The sequence below is a fragment of the Ambystoma mexicanum genome, chromosome 6p (genome assembly GCF_040938575.1).
Source record: "Ambystoma mexicanum isolate Mex_15411 chromosome 6p, UKY_AmexF1_1, whole genome shotgun sequence".
NCBI classification, from domain to species: domain Eukaryota; kingdom Metazoa; phylum Chordata; class Amphibia; order Caudata; family Ambystomatidae; genus Ambystoma; species Ambystoma mexicanum.
In genome coordinates, this window is record NC_090935.1 from 318,945,134 (window position 1) to 318,961,540 (window position 16,407).

Below are 16,407 nucleotides of genomic sequence, written 5' to 3' on the forward strand. Positions count from 1 at the left end.
AATTTGTTGGCCCGATGTTACAATTTTATTTGCCGCAAAAGGGGGGGGGCAGTCCCTTACCCCCCCATGCCCAGCCCATCCCCCCCCTCCCCTCCCCGCCGCCGCCCCCGTTTATACTCTTCACCAAACCCACATTTGCCACCTATAGTTTGGCGGAAGAAAAATAAATAAATCGACCAAAACAAATTCGCCAAAGTTGTAGCCTTCCTTCCAGGGGCGTTTCTAGGGGGGGGGGGCTTAAGGGGCTATAGCCCCTGATCTTTTGGTTGTAGCCCCGGATAGAATCTCAGGAGCTACAGCCAAAAGACTAGGTGGCCCCCAGTCCCAACAGTTCCGACATCAGCTTAGCCCCGGGTCTTTTCCAGACCTAGCAACTCCCCTGCTTCCTTCTAGGTCTAAGACACATATTAAGACTTGCTTATTAGACCAGCGCTCCTGTGATGCCCCTGGTACTATCGGCTTCGCTAGTCCTCAACTGTCTGAATGATTGTTAGCAAAATGTTTGCGCTTTAAACATGAACACAATTTCTCATTGTCCATATCTGTGTAGTGCCAAGGAAAGAATGTCTGAGCCTCTGTTGGAGTCCGCACCAAAACTATTTACATGAAAGTGGGACATTGTAATGGTTGTTAGTCTCGTGGTCGCTTTTTTAATTCATTGCTTAGAGCGCGAACCTAGCTCGAGAGCAGCGTGCACCTAGCTCGAGAGCAGCACGAACCTAGCTCGAGAGCAGCACGAACCTAGCTCGAGAGCAGCGTGCACATAGCTCGAGAGCAGCGGATCCTAGCTCGAGAGCAGCAAAACATAGCTCGAGAGCAGCAGAGCCTAGCTCGAGAGCAGTGGAGCACTTTCATAGGGAGGGGGCAAGCATTGGTTGCCACTTATAGACTACAGCAGCACTACTGATGCTGGAGGCAGGCGGGGATGCATTAATTTGGCAGCTATTGTTTAGAGAGCTACGCTTTTAGTGTTTTGCCAAACTGGAGGATGGCCGGTGCCTTTTCAGCCGCTCCCGGTACTAAGCATGGCAGGAGAAGGACTGCTGCAAGTCTTCAGTTTATGGGATAGTTTAGACTCCAGCCGTTCGCTAGTTTCGCTAGGTAAGGCACGTGAGCCTCTACCAGGTGTGTAGTTTAGCAGCCAAGTATGTTGCTGTTCTGTCTGAGACTGCTTTGTAGGCGATGCCTGCAGTTTTTAATATGATTCTGGCAGGTAGGAGGAGTTAGTAAAGCTTGTGCCGTGTAGGAGATGTAATGTTGAATTTGCGCGTGCCTGTGATGAGACGGACTCCAGCATGGCAGGCTGCCTCGAGGGGTGTCAGACTGGTCATGGTGGCTACTTCACGCGGTCCCATGCACAGCCCCAAAAGGATACATGGAATGGCCGTCGCAATGCCCCCCCCCCCCCCTCTCTATTAGCCCTCTAAACCTGTGGCATGGTAGCTGCTTCTTTCATCCCCACCCAGGTTCACGGATTACAGGAAGATTAATAACTGATCAGCCTCACCAGTCACTGATCAATTAGTCACTTCCCTGACATTGACAGGTGCTTCACCCTCACCATCGGACATGCATATCATACACCCAGAACTCCAATACTGACAAACAAAAACACACATTCATACACTCGGCAAACATACACCCATCTAAGAATACAAAAATCTATACATTCCAAGAAGCACAAGTATACCTACTCTCATTGCTTGTTCAATCTTGTGACTTAAGTTTTTTGGCAAGTGATATGCAGAGTTATACCAGACTATGAGAAGGGCACATTAGGCTGCCGACAAAAACAGTTCTGAGTAGGCGCCGCAAGTTACTCCCCATGATTTCACAAGAGAGCTTCGGGACTGGAGACCAAGCCAACGATGCATGTACTATGAACAGGAGGTGATCAGTGGGCAAACATGCCGGTCACAGGTGCAAGCCCCAATGGGCCGCCTCACATCTTCCTTAGGTTAAGGAAAGTAGTACAAAACCTTCTGCATGAGTACCAGGACAAGCTTTGAAAAGTACTTGGACTCACTTGAGGCGAGTTGGGAACTCTACGTAACGCTACAATATTTGTTCGGAAGTGAAAGTGAGCACGTTCAACAATTGAGGCGATTTATTAACACGCCGGGTTTGGATGTCACCTTCCTAATCATATCTCCCATTTCCCTGCTTGCTGTTTAATACCTTAAGATCTGCATAATATCCAGCTCTTTCTTTGCTCTTTCTCAATGGTTACTCCCTTGCATCCGGCAGTCCTTTTTGAATTGTAGATCTGATGTTGTGTTTACCACTCCTGCTTGGCTAGAAGTTCAAAGAATCCACCATTCCACTAAATCGCTCTTCCTAATGGTACACAGGAGAACCGAGTTCCCCCGAAAGCAAGCCTTACCTCATGACCACATACCTTAGAATATATTTATTTATTGTTTATTTGTAAGGCGCTTAATACCAGCGAGTGGTTTCTAAGCACGGGATCAGGATTCGAACCTGTGTTGCGCCGCAATGTCTTGTTTCCAAGACAAACGCGTTGCCCCCGAGCTATCATTCCTCCCCAACCAACCGTGGAGTGGAATTTGCTCAATGCTCACCTCCCTTACTGCCTTTAAACCCATGTAGTATGGAAATAGGCACCACCCCACTTGCCCAGGATTCACAAGCAGAACAGATTGTGCCAGAGCCGCTTGACGGAATGTGTTATGCTGTGCCCTCTCCTTTTCAGGTGCTGATCCAATCGTTTCAACCCAAGCAAGCCAAGCAGCTCCCAGAATACACTAGCATGTGGCAGCTCCCAGAATACACTAGCATGTTAAATGGCAGCCCACGACCGAAAAAGCGTCTCTGTAACACAAGAAGGACATGTGTTTACCAGAAACCAAACAATGTACAAAAATGCAAGGACTTCACACTAAAACAGACTGAGCCCCATTCAGTGGTCGAATATCATCCCTTTACTTTTGTTCCTCTAGAGCACGGTTTCATTGTATTTGGTTATTTATATAGCGCTCTTTCCCCAGTTGTATGGCCTCAATGCGCTTTGTGGTTGGATGGCATATCTTGCTGGTTCCTGGACTAGAACCGGTGTCTTGCAGGTAATACACTGGTGCCATTGCTCTGTGAACTATCTACCTGATGCAGAAAGCTCATTCCCCGTGAAAATACCGGCTCAACACTGCCCCCACCCTTCCAGATCTGGAAGACTCATGTATCCGCATGTTAGGTGTGTGGGTAATATGTGCTGGCTATGCTCATTGGCATGTCTCTTAAGAGTGGAGAATAGTTGAGGATTAGAAAGGAGGGTTCATCAATCTGGATACTGTGTGGAACAATGACTACTAGCACGTGACGGTATCATGCATTTTCTTGGTTTGTGTTGAGTGGTGGGGGGCGAAGTGTAGGAGAGACAGCACGCCTGCTACACGGTTTTTGGTGTAAGTCAACCAAGCAGGAACCAGTGTGGACCTAGCTATGTAGGGAAAGGAAGCTCGCTTTATTGTTACAGGTACAGATCAGGAGGAGAGCAGGGCAAATGTATCCTACTTGTTTGAACTTCCATCCTGAACTCCCCTCTGGCCCCTCAGCAACCCAGAGGGCTCCCACGTTCCAGATTCCACATCAGCACTCCACAGTACCCCACCATTCATGCACTCAGACCGACACAGGGACAGTGCCAAAGTCACACCGGAGTTGTGTTGGGGCAGGGGGGTGACGTGAAGGAGAGGTAGGTAGCGAGTTTGTGTGGGAGGGTGGAGTGGAAGAGATGTAACACCAGATACGGGGTCTGTGCGTGTGTTATGGGTATGGTCATCACTTCATATTGGGGGTGCGCAGGGGCGCTGAGGCATGGTACAACTATTCCGTGCATTTCGACCACTGACTGACCCTGCCCCCTTGCATGAGACCAGAACGGCAGCGTGGGCCAGGAGTCTTAGCAGACATCGCAATGCATGCGTCCGATTTCACTTTCAAGAAACTGCACGGACACCCAAACACATGTGCACACCGTGCCAGACACATGTTGCGAAATGTCTTCCAGAGAGCGTGTGCAGACCCGGAGACCTGCCAGCTCTTTCCGTGGGGCCATCACTCAACCAGCGATCTATCAAAACCTACTATGACATCATCACAGGGCTCCTTCAGCGTACTAGCGGCAGGCGATGACGCACGGACTGCCAGTGTGGACGGTGGTGGAGAGGGCATTCTGCTTCTGCCCTCACTGTGCGTGCCGCCTCCTTCACAGACAGCGAGAGGAAGACAGAACTAAATGCAAGCAGTGCCGGACTGGTGCGTGTAACCCTGATCGGGGCAGAGAGCAGCGTCCACAGAAACACTCATAAATGAAGCATTTGATCCATGTCCATTACAAATGCGAACAGTTCCATGTGCAAATGGCAAATGCGAACAGTTCCATGTGCAAATGGATTCGTGATTAACAGGCGAACTCTGTAAGGGCATCACAGATTAACATGGCTTGTTGCGTCCCCTCTCCTTATATTAAAATCCCTTCCTTTTCCAACTAGTAGTTGTATACGTTTCCTGGTGTACGAAGATAGCAACACCGTCCGGTTATAGGGCGTGTAACAGGCTTCGCACTGCTAGAATAACCAGGTAACAGTAAATGAAGCCCCCGACCCGGGACTCTGTAGGCGCACCTTACACCCCGTACCTCCACAGCCTTCACGGCTCGCCCATGTCCCTCGGTCTCCGTATCTGCGCCGGGCACCTTACACAGCTCCTTGGAATCCCCTCCTGCCAGGAGCAGCGGCAGCTTAATCCACACACGGGCACGGATCTGCGATGCCTTCAGTCCGTTAATGAGATTAATCGCCGGTTTCCAGCCCCACCGTGAGCAAGCAGAGTGCAGGCTGGCGACCGAAAGAGGCGCTTCCGTGCACCTCACAGCGGATCCTCGGGCGCTGAACTAAATCTCCGTGCAAGCAGCAGCGGGCTCTCCCTCCCAGCCCCTGCTCAGGGAAGGCTGCGGAGAGCCCGTATTCCAACCCCGCTGCCGTCACTCACAGGGGTCCCCCCGCTCTGAGTTCCAGCCGGAGGAAACGCTGCCCAGAGGGGGTGGGGGGAGCACGGTTTACTTGCAGCCTCGCCAGTCTTGGAGGGCCATTAACAACACAATCACTGAGCAGTCAAATAAAAGAATTGGAGTGCGAGGGAAGCCAGGAGCGCGCCTGTAACTGTTTCAGGACTGTTTACATCGCGCCAGCCGGGCTCTCACGTGGAGGGGGAGGGGAGAAGAGGAGACGCTATATAGGTCATATTACATAAAGTGGGCACGGATGCAAACACAAGAAGCACATGCAGGCATCTCTGCTGAGAGTTGCCAGTGCTGCCCTGCCAAGAAGTGCCCACGCCGAGCAGTACGAGAATACGGTCCCATGAAAAGAGAAGTGCTCCCGCTGACTCGCAACCAAACCTTCGCACTAAAGGTGCACTCTCTTGGTAAGTGGAACAGGCACGGTCCTATTAAAAAGGAAGCACTCCTGGCGAGTAGTACAGTTATTGTCCCATTAAAAGCAAAGCACCTCTGCTGAGAAGTACCAGTACTGTCCCATTAAAAGCTAGGAACTCCTGCTACGAAGCACGGATACCGTCTCACAGCGAAGCTCTCCCGCAAAGGAGTCCCAGTGCTGTCCCTGGCAGAGAAGCAGGTCCGGTTGCAGCAGCAGTCTCACCCCCAATGGTCCATGTGGATGGTTAGGGGACCGGGCTCGCCACTGCCTTGGAACACCGGCCCTCACCTCACAACTGGACGACTCTGGGAAGGACTGCTCTCCCAGCAAGGTCCACACAGAATATGTCAAGGCTGGAGTCCAACGGATGATTCAAAGATGATTCCAAGAAGAGCCTTCTTTTAAAAGGTAAATCCCCCCACAGGTGTTTGGAATAAAGCTAGCCTGACTTAGTGGTCCAATCCCGGTTCTTAAAATAAGTGGGCTTTGCCCTTCTGACATTACCCCCATCCCCCCAGTGCTTTGCTCTAGAGGAAGTGGAGGGGACAAGAAGGAGAGAGGCAGAGAGAAACAATATGGTGGAAGTCTTCCCCAACTTCACAGGGCTTTCCTGTCTATACTAACCCCGCCCTTTCCTTCTTGCTAGGATCAAAGGTCTTTAACTCTGGTATGAGGCTACTCCATTTAAATGGATTGTAATCCTTTGATGTCTAGGTCCATGACAGCTGCCTGTTGTGAGGCTGTCTCTGGAAGAGGATGTTAACTACCCATAGAAAGATATCAAAGAGCAAGCATAGCCATTCAGGTTCCCGCCCTGTCACTTTGGCAGGATCAGCCTGTCTGGCCACAATACACATCACCTTTCACAGCTGATCTGGCTCACAGGAGCTGACATGAGTGATATCAAAATGGAGGTGGCTACTGTTGAGATGGATTTCTGAACTCTGACCTGGTGGGCAGAGGTTCAGAGGCCAGCCTAGTTTCTTGGAACAGGGTAACCTTCTGGACAAGCCAGACCAATCAAGGTAGCATTGGCGGCAGTCAAGACTAGGTCTCAGGAGGGGTCCGGGTGATCGAAAGCCCACAATGAGCACACACAGTAAAGGACACTACAAATGACTCTCAGTCAGGTGTATATATCAAAAATACCTATACATTTATTTAAAGACCTTTTAAATCATACATAAAGCAATAGCCAGCAGTAATAACTAAACCAACAGAACACTGCTATTAGTCATATGTACAGTAACCAATGGCCTAAAGGAATAGTACACAGTAAGGGTCCACAACCTGTAAAGAAAGGGAGCATACAGTGCTAATATCATTTAGGCAGTCCTTCACTCTTCAAACCCCAACTGAGAGGCAGTCCAATCCCTAAGATGAGTGGAGCCTTGTGCTCAAAAGTACTATGAGTGCTGGTGATAATGGGGTTGAGCCAAAACGGGGTCTCTTGCAGGGGCTGTAGCGACTCAGGAAGGTCGGTGAGACAGTGAAAAATAAGTTCACACTATTCAAGGAGTCTCTCCCCAAGACAGCAGAACAGGATCCAAGAGTTGGGAATTCCTCGGTAGCACAGGCTACCTTGATAAAGAAGAGTGGCCCTCAGGGGACACTTGTGTGTAAAAATTGATGGATGCACCAGGGGCCACCGGTCGGGGTTTTAAGTACTCACCGAGCCTCTGCGCACTCCGGACAAAACTTCGGCAGTCGAGTCCACTTCAGTTCCAGGTTCAAATCCTGCAGTTGTGCGGCTCTGCGGCTTTCAGGGGCTGCGTTCCAGGGCTGATTCCGTGGCGGGACAGTGTTGATTCTCCGCTCCTAATGAAGGAATCAAGCCAATTCGACTGTAGCAAGTCTGAGGGCACAGAGGGGCACAGCAGTAAGGCCCCCACGAAGTTCGTCACCACAGCAAGGCGACACGGTGACCGCGTAAGATTGGGTTCAGGTGTACTCTCCTAATTCCAGACCTAGAAATGCTAGGTGTACGAAACTCGGCAGGAGATTGCCTTATTCCCAGAGCTTACAGTCTCCAAATGCTCAAGTGTCAACTCGAGATGGCGGCGGTTCCAGAGGAAAGGACCTATGTAAGCTGGTCAGTTCACTGGGTGGTCCAGGAACACTTCTGAGAATGCTCGCTTACAGGTTAAATTGGAGGTGCCGAGAATAATTAGTCCCACTATTTCAATAGGTTGAAGCACCTTTGCAGACCTTGTAGGTTCGATCAGAAACAGGGGGTCCAATGGGACGACAGCGGACCCAGGATGCCAAACCTTCCAGTGGGTCACCAGCGGTTCCTTGACTCTGCTTCCTGGTTTCAGGATACTTGGCTCTTTTCCTAAATTCGGTGTGAGCTCAAGAGATCGACCTGGTATGGGTGTAAGATGCCTTCTCTTAACTAGAATCTCCTTCGTGCCAAAACAGAGGACCAATGAAAGATCTGCTCACATACAGCCACCCCAGATGTGGACCAATCATGGACAACAGTGGTCCCAGTAATTCCCAGTACAACAGACATCCTAGCACCCAGGATGTGTATTGGAACTAGACAATCCAGCCCACATCCTGGGGGCACACCCTCAAGGCATGCAGAAGCCTGTGAAAGCTTCCGTTTTCTGCATTACCAAATAAGGAATTTCCTGGGTCTGCTCGACCTGGGGAAGACAAAGGGACAAGATGGCAAGGACAGAACAAAGGACCTTGTGGCATGGCCATTTTAGGAACTGGCCTCTGTCCTTGGCCAAACGAGCGAAACACGGTGTGGACCATAGAAACGGGTTAAAAATATATGAAAAGTAACAGCTGCCACTAGCTCTGTCCAAGGCACATTTGTACATTCACTGAAAAATTCTTTAAGGGGTGTCTAGATCCTTAAAAGTGAAAAGGGGACCCCAGCGCACTGTGCTGTAAGGTACTTTGTGCACTGATAAAATGTTGCTAAAGAAGAGCAACAAAGTGAACGACTAAGGGAAACAGGGAAACAGTCTCCCAGTACTGATTGTCCTATGGGCATGTCAGTTTCCACATAACAAACAGAGCAAAAAGCCCAGTGGAGTACAGCAGAAGGCTGGGCTCCACTGGCAAAAGTCAGGCCAGGTTGCTCAGACAAAAGCATACAGTTTGGGGGGGGGGGACAACTGGAGGGAAAATGACACATAAATGGAAATCTTTCCTAACAGCTACAATAATTATAAGCAAGGCTGTGCACTTATGATCTTCAGGTTTGGTACAAGGGTGCATGTTTTAAATGCAGCCCATGCCCTGGTAGAGCAGGTGTTACAGATCTGGATACTGATGCAGCAAGGCACAAGTACAGACTATGCTTTTGTCCTAGAGTTCATAAAAAAGAGAATCTGATCCAAAGGTTACCATTTCAGAGATGGAATTACCTGCAACATTTTGTTAATTAATAAAAATCAAAAAAGCCAAAGCTTTCACACCGTTGCCAGATGGCAATTCATCACACCTCCTTTATAATCAATTTCTACCAACAGAAAATTGAACATCTCAAACTGCATTCCAGAAACTATATTGAGACAAAGGGTGTTTAACCGTTACATGTGTAAATTGCTTGCAAGAGGAACATTTATGTTTAATGTATATGTTTGCTAAATTCCCTTCAGTGGTGTTGCTATTGCACTACGGTGTAAAAGTGTACAATTCTCATTTTCAAGGGGCCACTTAAAGGCAGGTAAATGGGTAACGATTAATAGCCCTTTCCCTTTTGTCTTGAATGGATCAGTATCTGTAACAGAACTCTACTTGGTGATGTAACCAGGAAATTACTTCAATTTACATTATTTTTCTAGGTCTGCACACAGTGAGATATCTTTTTACTCCCAGAATATTTCTTCTGTGCTTGATCATTACACAGTGAAGGTGGCAGGGGATCTCCCAGCACATACACTTCTGACATTTTCCCCAACTTATCAGGATCTACAGCCAATTTATATACCCCTTTAGAGTGTTACTCCCCTCAGGATTATTTCCACTGGGAATTATACTAGCATAGATATTTCTTTTGGCTGTTTTACAGACAGGTGGGTACCCTCACAAGGACTGCTTCCATTCTCCCTCTCTAGGAATAGGTAGGCATCAGTCTGCAAGATGGGGTCAGCTTCTCTACACAGCCTGGTCTCCCACCTTCTGTACTGGGGGATGTTGGTTGTCTTTTCCACTGAAGGAGGCCTGGAACAGTACTCTATTACTCCAAAAATGCATCCAAAGGAAAGCAATGTATGCCATTCTTTCAGTTATCAATCCTTTCTCTCATTCTCCCCATCACAAATCAATGAGTCAGTAAGTGAGTGTCCTCTTACTCTATGAGTTTGAATTGTATAGAGCAGGAACCACTCTGTTTAGAGGTGGGTATAATTCCTCAAATCCAATTGGTCAAAGTATGCAATTGGACAGGGTTCTAAAAGTGGCATCACACGAACCCCTCCATAGTCATTGGACACCTTAATGAAAAGGGCAGTCTAATGGAAGCGGTTTCCAAACCGGGTTTCCCTCTCATTTGATGTGATTTCACATTGGAGTTTTTCTACATTAAAAATGGTATCTTTTTAAAACCGCATATTCCACATGTTACTAATCAGTTTATCAGATTGCTATTACTCAGGGGAATCAAATAATGCTATTTGCATCTTGACAAGATGTGTGGTGGGTGTTTTTACACAATTTTAGATTTTTGTCTTTTTCTAACTAACACCTTTTCACAACAATTCCATTTACAGCTCAGAATAACACTCCCTGGTACAAATAATAGGATCTATACATCCCTGGCCTGCACCATTTGTTCATGAAGATATCTGTATTTGCTTAAATTACATAATTACATAATGTAAAAAAAAACAATTTGCATTCAGCTAAAAGAGCTTTTCAACCTGAACATTAAAAATATTAAGTCTCTAGGAACTTTTATTCAAAAGTTATAAGCGATAAAGTGATTACAAATGCAAAATTCAAAAGGCATTATTTTCTTATTTCCAAAATATTACATGGTATCTCCATTCACTCTCTACCTGGTAACAGATCATATGGTGTTGTATACTGTTGGTGCAAGCCTAGGCATTTATCACTCCTGTGAATGCTCCTGTTATAGTGTAAGTTCTTTGAACTTTCTTTGAAGTTAGGCTGATGGGCCATTTATGACTTCAGTCCAACCTCTTTTGAGTGATCCCAGGATCTGACTGCCCCTTCAGTCAGACATCCAGTCTTGAAAGGTGTGAAAATGCATCTTCATATGAGGTGCCTGCTGCTCACTGTAAAGACTGGAGGGGGTTATCTGTACTTCTGCCCACTATATAGCTGGGGTAGAGGCCCAGAGCACCCCAGCCAAGATTCTCTAATCGTAGTTATGGATGAGCAACCAAGGTTGAGGCTCAAGGTAGGTAATGCAATCTGGTTCTTGAGTACAGTGGATCCCCAAGCTCCCTACAATGGAATGTCCACACACTTATGTGAAGCGATAACACCATCCTTTTATTAAAGGATAAAAGTCGAGACCCTTCGAGGATGGACCCCATTGGAAGGAGTCGCTGGGATGATGTCAAGAAGAAGGGAACCAAGCAGTGTCAGAAAGGCAGCAATGCAGGGCTTCGCAGTCATCTCCGTTGTCAGTTTGCTACGTTGGCTGTCCCAAAGAGGTGAAACTTGCTGTAGACCTCAACAAGACGTGGCTGAAGATAAGACCCTTGGTGGCCATGGATGACTTTCAGTGACGACGGGTGCAGTGGCAGAAGTAGGTGTCATGTTTCAGAATTTCACAGTTCACTGCCTTTCAGTTCTTGGGTAATGCAGCCACAGCACGGACCTCAGCGCGGCTTCTGGCAACCTAGATAAAACTACTGTACTGCAGACTGTCACCAGGTCTGTACCCTCGGGACATCTTTTGATTTCAGTGGTCGGAAACTCACCGGTGGATACTCCTCTGCAAGCAGCGACCCTAGACCTTCTGCGGCATGGAAAAGTGGATACAGCTCATGGCAGCAGTGAATCTTTAAGGATTTTTCATTTGGTTGGAACATTTGTTGGGCATCACTATGCCAGTGTACCCCCTTGTCCGGGCGATACAGAGCAGCTTGGCTTCAAGCGATCACAAACAGTCTTCTGGACCCTGGGCAACACAGATGAACTTCTTGGCACCAAGATTTTCAGGCACTCCTCTTCTGGACCCACAAAGATCCCTTCTCCGGACGGCAGGCCAACAGGGATGGCTTTCAGGACATTTCAGATGAAGAGCAGCAGTTGCACGATGTTCTCTTGTAGCTACAGCAAGAGATCGCCTATCCAGGTCCTCTCTGGTTCAGTACTTGTTTCAGCATGGCAGCTTTTGGATTTGATGAAGAGGTGCAGCCGCAGACTTCTTCCTCCACCTCAATTCCAGAATGCAAGCATGAGATGACTTCAGCTTCTGGTTCAGGTTTCTTTTTTCAGATTCTGACAAAGATGAATGTAAGGCCCCCTGTTATATAAAGCACTCCCCATTCACCCAGGGTGAGCCAGGCTCAGCCAGCCAATCCCTCACACATGTATTTATGCAAGCAGCACCCAAACAGGCTCACAGGCATTCAGGCCATTCACCAGAAACCAAACACCCACAACACAGGATGTGGATTTGGGGGCTACTCTGCAGCATTTCAGGGCACTACACTGCATTCATTCAGGTTTCAGTCAGGGCTGACTCAGGCATTGTGTAACACAATCAAAACCAGACACCCACAACTCAGAGTGCATATTGACTACTCACGCCATTCATGCAGGCTCCACCCCAATGGTGTTGCCACAAAAAGCAAACCAGGGGAAGGCTGCAGCCGGTCTGGCAGGAGGCAGCACCAGATCCATATGTGGTCCTTCCACCTAACAGCCATTCAGGGGAATGGAACACAGCCAGGGCTTCCCAGGACTTTGAGAAATAAGGGGGTAAGGCAAAGGAAACCAAGAGGCCACCAGTACACATTGTGCCTTTGTGTAGGAATCCTTTGATTCCTATGGCAGTGCCGGGGTATCCCAAAAAAAGGAAGGATGCCCAGAGCTACTGTCAAGTCAGCATGTAACTGCCACCAGCCCATTCTCTGCTCTCTGGGCAACACACATGTGCCCAAAAACATACACTAGCGTTTATAAGGGTGTACCCCTACCCATGGGCGCAATAAGGTTATTCCATATGGAATGTTCAACAAAAGGTAAAAATAAAGAGCTGCACTGCCAGTGGCCCAAACTGGACTCCTGTGCAGACAAAACACACAGAAAACACCAACAGAGAAGTGGCAGGACAAGGGCGAGGAAGCCATGATACGATATATGATATGGCATTTATAACGTTACTGTACACAAGTGTATCCCTCCAAAAGCATTTCCAGCATCACACTCACCCCTTCCCAGAGCAAATAATTGTATTTTAAAGGGGGTTTAGTCTAAGCTTAGAGACATATGGCAATTGTAAATGGAAATCAACTCCAGGAAGTCATCTGCTTTTATGGTCGGCTTCAAAGTCAATATTCACACTTTTCTCATGGGAGGGCAAGGCATCTCCCTTGCTTTAGGTTGTTGCGGGGATAGAAGGTCATTTGTCATTTTAGGCCTAGCATGTCTCATTCATAAAATGCAACTTTTAAAGTTACCTTTTTTCCATGTTGTCTCCTAAAACAGAACATAACTTTTTCTTTGTTATCAAAGTCCTGTCAAAGACTTATACTTTCAAGGTTTCTGTAAGTGTCTTTCTACAAAGCCAATTCTCAGTCAGGGACATCATTTGGGGGTCGCCAGAGGTCGCAAGTGCGACCTCTGAGGTCTCCCTTGCCACCTCTGGGGTCTCCCTTGCGATCTCTTACTTTTTTTTTTTTGCAATGCAAGCTCCTGGGCTGTGGCCAGAACCATGTGGATCTTTAATTCTTGAGTGGCTAGCTGTCTTGTTCAGGCCCCTTAAAAAAAGAAGAAAAATAAGAACATGAGGGCCACAAGTCTAACACTTTCAGCACTGAACCTAAATAAGAAAGAATAGGCCAAAAAATGTGTCTTTCTGGAATTCTATACAATAATTTCTAGACTCATTAAAGGTTTATTTCAGGTACACTTCAGGGGGTGAGTCACTAATTTAGTCTGTTCTCAAACGCCTCAACTCAGCATTTCATCTTTCTGAGGTCGATAAATGCGTACCAACACAGGTTGGGTGATATTGTGTGTATATTTCTTCTATGTAACGCGCTTAAGTGCTATATAATAACACATCATTATCATTTGGTCATGGATGTCTGCTTGCAATCACAGTAATTTGGTAATATGGGCCTATACACAATGATCTTAATGATACATATGGCGATCCATTCAGGTATGAAATGTACATCACATTATAGTGATATCGTAACCATATTTTTCGTAGTGTACAATGCTATGTTATGCTACTTCCTGTTTTGTCAACGGGTAAAAGGTTGTGTTCCACCGCTTCCTGCGATATCACTTTGGGGTGGGGTTAAATGACATCACTTCCTGTGATGTCATCAGGGTGTCAAGGGTCATGTGATGTCACTTCCGCTACCCCTGGTATTTTGGTGAAATGACGTCCCTGCATTTAGCACCAGTTTTGCTGCTTTGATAATAGAGAATGGAGCAAAGCACCATAGCCCCAGTCAATATTATCTGTTTTCACAAGGGGAAATGTGGAGCAGGCGGTTTTATTTGCTATGCCTCCTGCGTAACTTGAAAAGAAAGGTACCAGACACCTTTTGTTGTATGTTATGCAGCAAACGTCGTACAGAAAACAGCCAGATTCATTTTTGCCCTAGTGAAAACGTTTTTAGCTAATATGGATTGTGACCAAATCTGTTTTCTCCATTTTGTATTATCAAAGCATTTTCTCACTTTTTAGCACCAGTGCAAATGTTGGATACTCTGGCTTCAGTTTTTAAATATGTAGCAACCCATTTTGCTTAGATTTGGGATGGCATGAAAAAGTGAGCACATCCATTGGCCACCATTTCTGCATTTTGCTTGGGGCGTCGAGCAAAACCTTTTTTGCACCACACTTAGCCAGGCTCATCTGGCATACAGTTTTATCATGGCGCGAAAAGCGAGGCAATGGCATTTCAGTCTTTGCATGTACAGTACTGGTACTTCTCAGCAAGACTGATCATTCTTTTCATGTACAGTACTGGTACTTCTCAGCAAGGCTGATCATTCTTTGCATGTACAGTACTGGTACTTCTCAGCAAGACTGATCATTCTTTGCATGTACAGTACTGGTACTTCTCAGCAAGACTGATCATTCTTTGCATGTACAGTACTGGTACTTTTCAGCAAGACTGATTTACTTTTTTGGGCAGTACTGGCAGTTATGAGCAAAAGAACCTCTCTTTTCGTGGTATCGTTTTTGCAATTTTCAGTTTGGGTTCTTCCCTTCTAATGATTTTAGTTCTTGTACTTTCCAGTAGGAGTGGTTTTCTTTGAAAGGACTGACAGAAAGCCACCTGAGGAGGGTAGGAAAGCCTGAGCTTTTTTATATTAGCATAATATCATCAGGATAAAGGTTTCTGAAAGAAATTGCTGTAAATTAGACTGTTCTTTCATAATGCTCCATGTGAAAAATACAGTGGGCACATGTGACTTGCTGAAACCAGTCACCTGACAACTACCGTGCTAGCTCTGCGGTGGCACAGAGCAGGCACAGGGGTCACCTGTGCAGCCCTGACTGTTGCTGGGACACAACGACCCTGCAGGTAGAGAAGGCATTTTAACTGTATGTACCGCTGATCTAGATTTTGATACGTGTATGCCTTAGGCAATCTGGTAGCAGTGGTGGCACATACATCTTTAAATGTAAGCCATACCTGGTTGTTGCATGGTGACTGCTAAGGCCACATAATTATAAAGCCACACACATGTGATATTAAACCAGTGTTATCTCTGCAAGCAGGGCTTCACTGATACAGGACTGATGTATATTGGTGCCAGACTGACGGTCTCCACTAGTCATGTGGAACAATAGCCAGGATGCTGCCCCTTTAATTATCTAGCAGGAAGACCAACGCCCTCCTCCCAGGGCACAGGAACTTTCCCCAGGAGTTCCCCTGGGAACCATGTTTCAAAGGTAGGCATTGAAATAACAAAGCCAGCCTCACGCCAAGGGGCTGATCACTGGAGTTCCTTTCATGCTTGCAGGCATGGGAAGGGGCTGGGGTTAAAGTAGCCGGAGAGGAAAGGTGAACCTGGAGAAGGGCCCCACCATATTTCTTTTGACTATGGTGCACTTCTTTCTACCTGCTCTATCCCCTGCAAGTAAGGTGCCCTAGGTGTGATGCCATAAGGCGAAGGACACTTGTTACAAGAGGGTTTGGACCCCTGACGACACGCTTGCTGTAGACCAATCAATTGGGGCAGTTTGCCTTTTAAAGGAGAGGGGTACACCCTCATTCTTGAATTCATCTTTGGACCATGAGAAGAAACAGAATTCACAGGATCTCTTTTAGGGATACAGTCTATCCCAGAGTCTTCTGTCAGGGAGGTGCACATAGGAGGCATCCAGGGCAGAGGTGAGCTCTGTCCCCTAACCATCCCCTGGTGACAGAGGGATTGACTGCTCTTGTGCCAAGCTGCCTCTTTGCCTTCACTGGAGCCAGGAAACGGTCATTGGAAATGAAGGAACCTCTGTAGGTGCCAGCCAAACTCCATGGAGTGGGAGTCAGCCGGATGACTCATCTTGTCTGAGAATCTCTGGATTTGCATTCCCCAGCAACCACCGTACTAAGAAAGTCACCTCCAGCTCCTGCTGCATCTTAGGCTCACCACAACGTCGATTTGGGCCCCTTTCATGCTCTCCAGGCTGCTGCACGGGACAAGTTGCACTCAGCCTTGATCGCAAATCTCAATTGCCTCTATAGGTAATTGTTTGCACGATACCGACACCAAAGTTCAGCTGTCTCCACATCTCGGACCCATTACACTTTCTACTATTCCC

General features: G+C 47.2%; 1 protein-coding gene across 4 annotated transcripts in view; it reads right to left on the reverse strand.

Moving 5' to 3' along the window:
• PDZD2 (PDZ domain containing 2) overlaps window positions 1-16,407 on the reverse strand; it is a 1,567,362-nt gene that overhangs the window by 1,009,606 nt on the left and 541,349 nt on the right. The window contains exon 1 of one of the 4 annotated variants that reach the window (XM_069627078.1): window positions 4,658-5,191. The exons of the other annotated variants lie outside the window; for them this stretch is intronic. The gene's annotated coding sequence lies outside the window, so the exon portion shown is untranslated. Of the gene's footprint in view, window positions 1-4,657; window positions 5,192-16,407 lie in introns of those variants that run through there. 4 annotated transcript variants of the gene reach the window in all.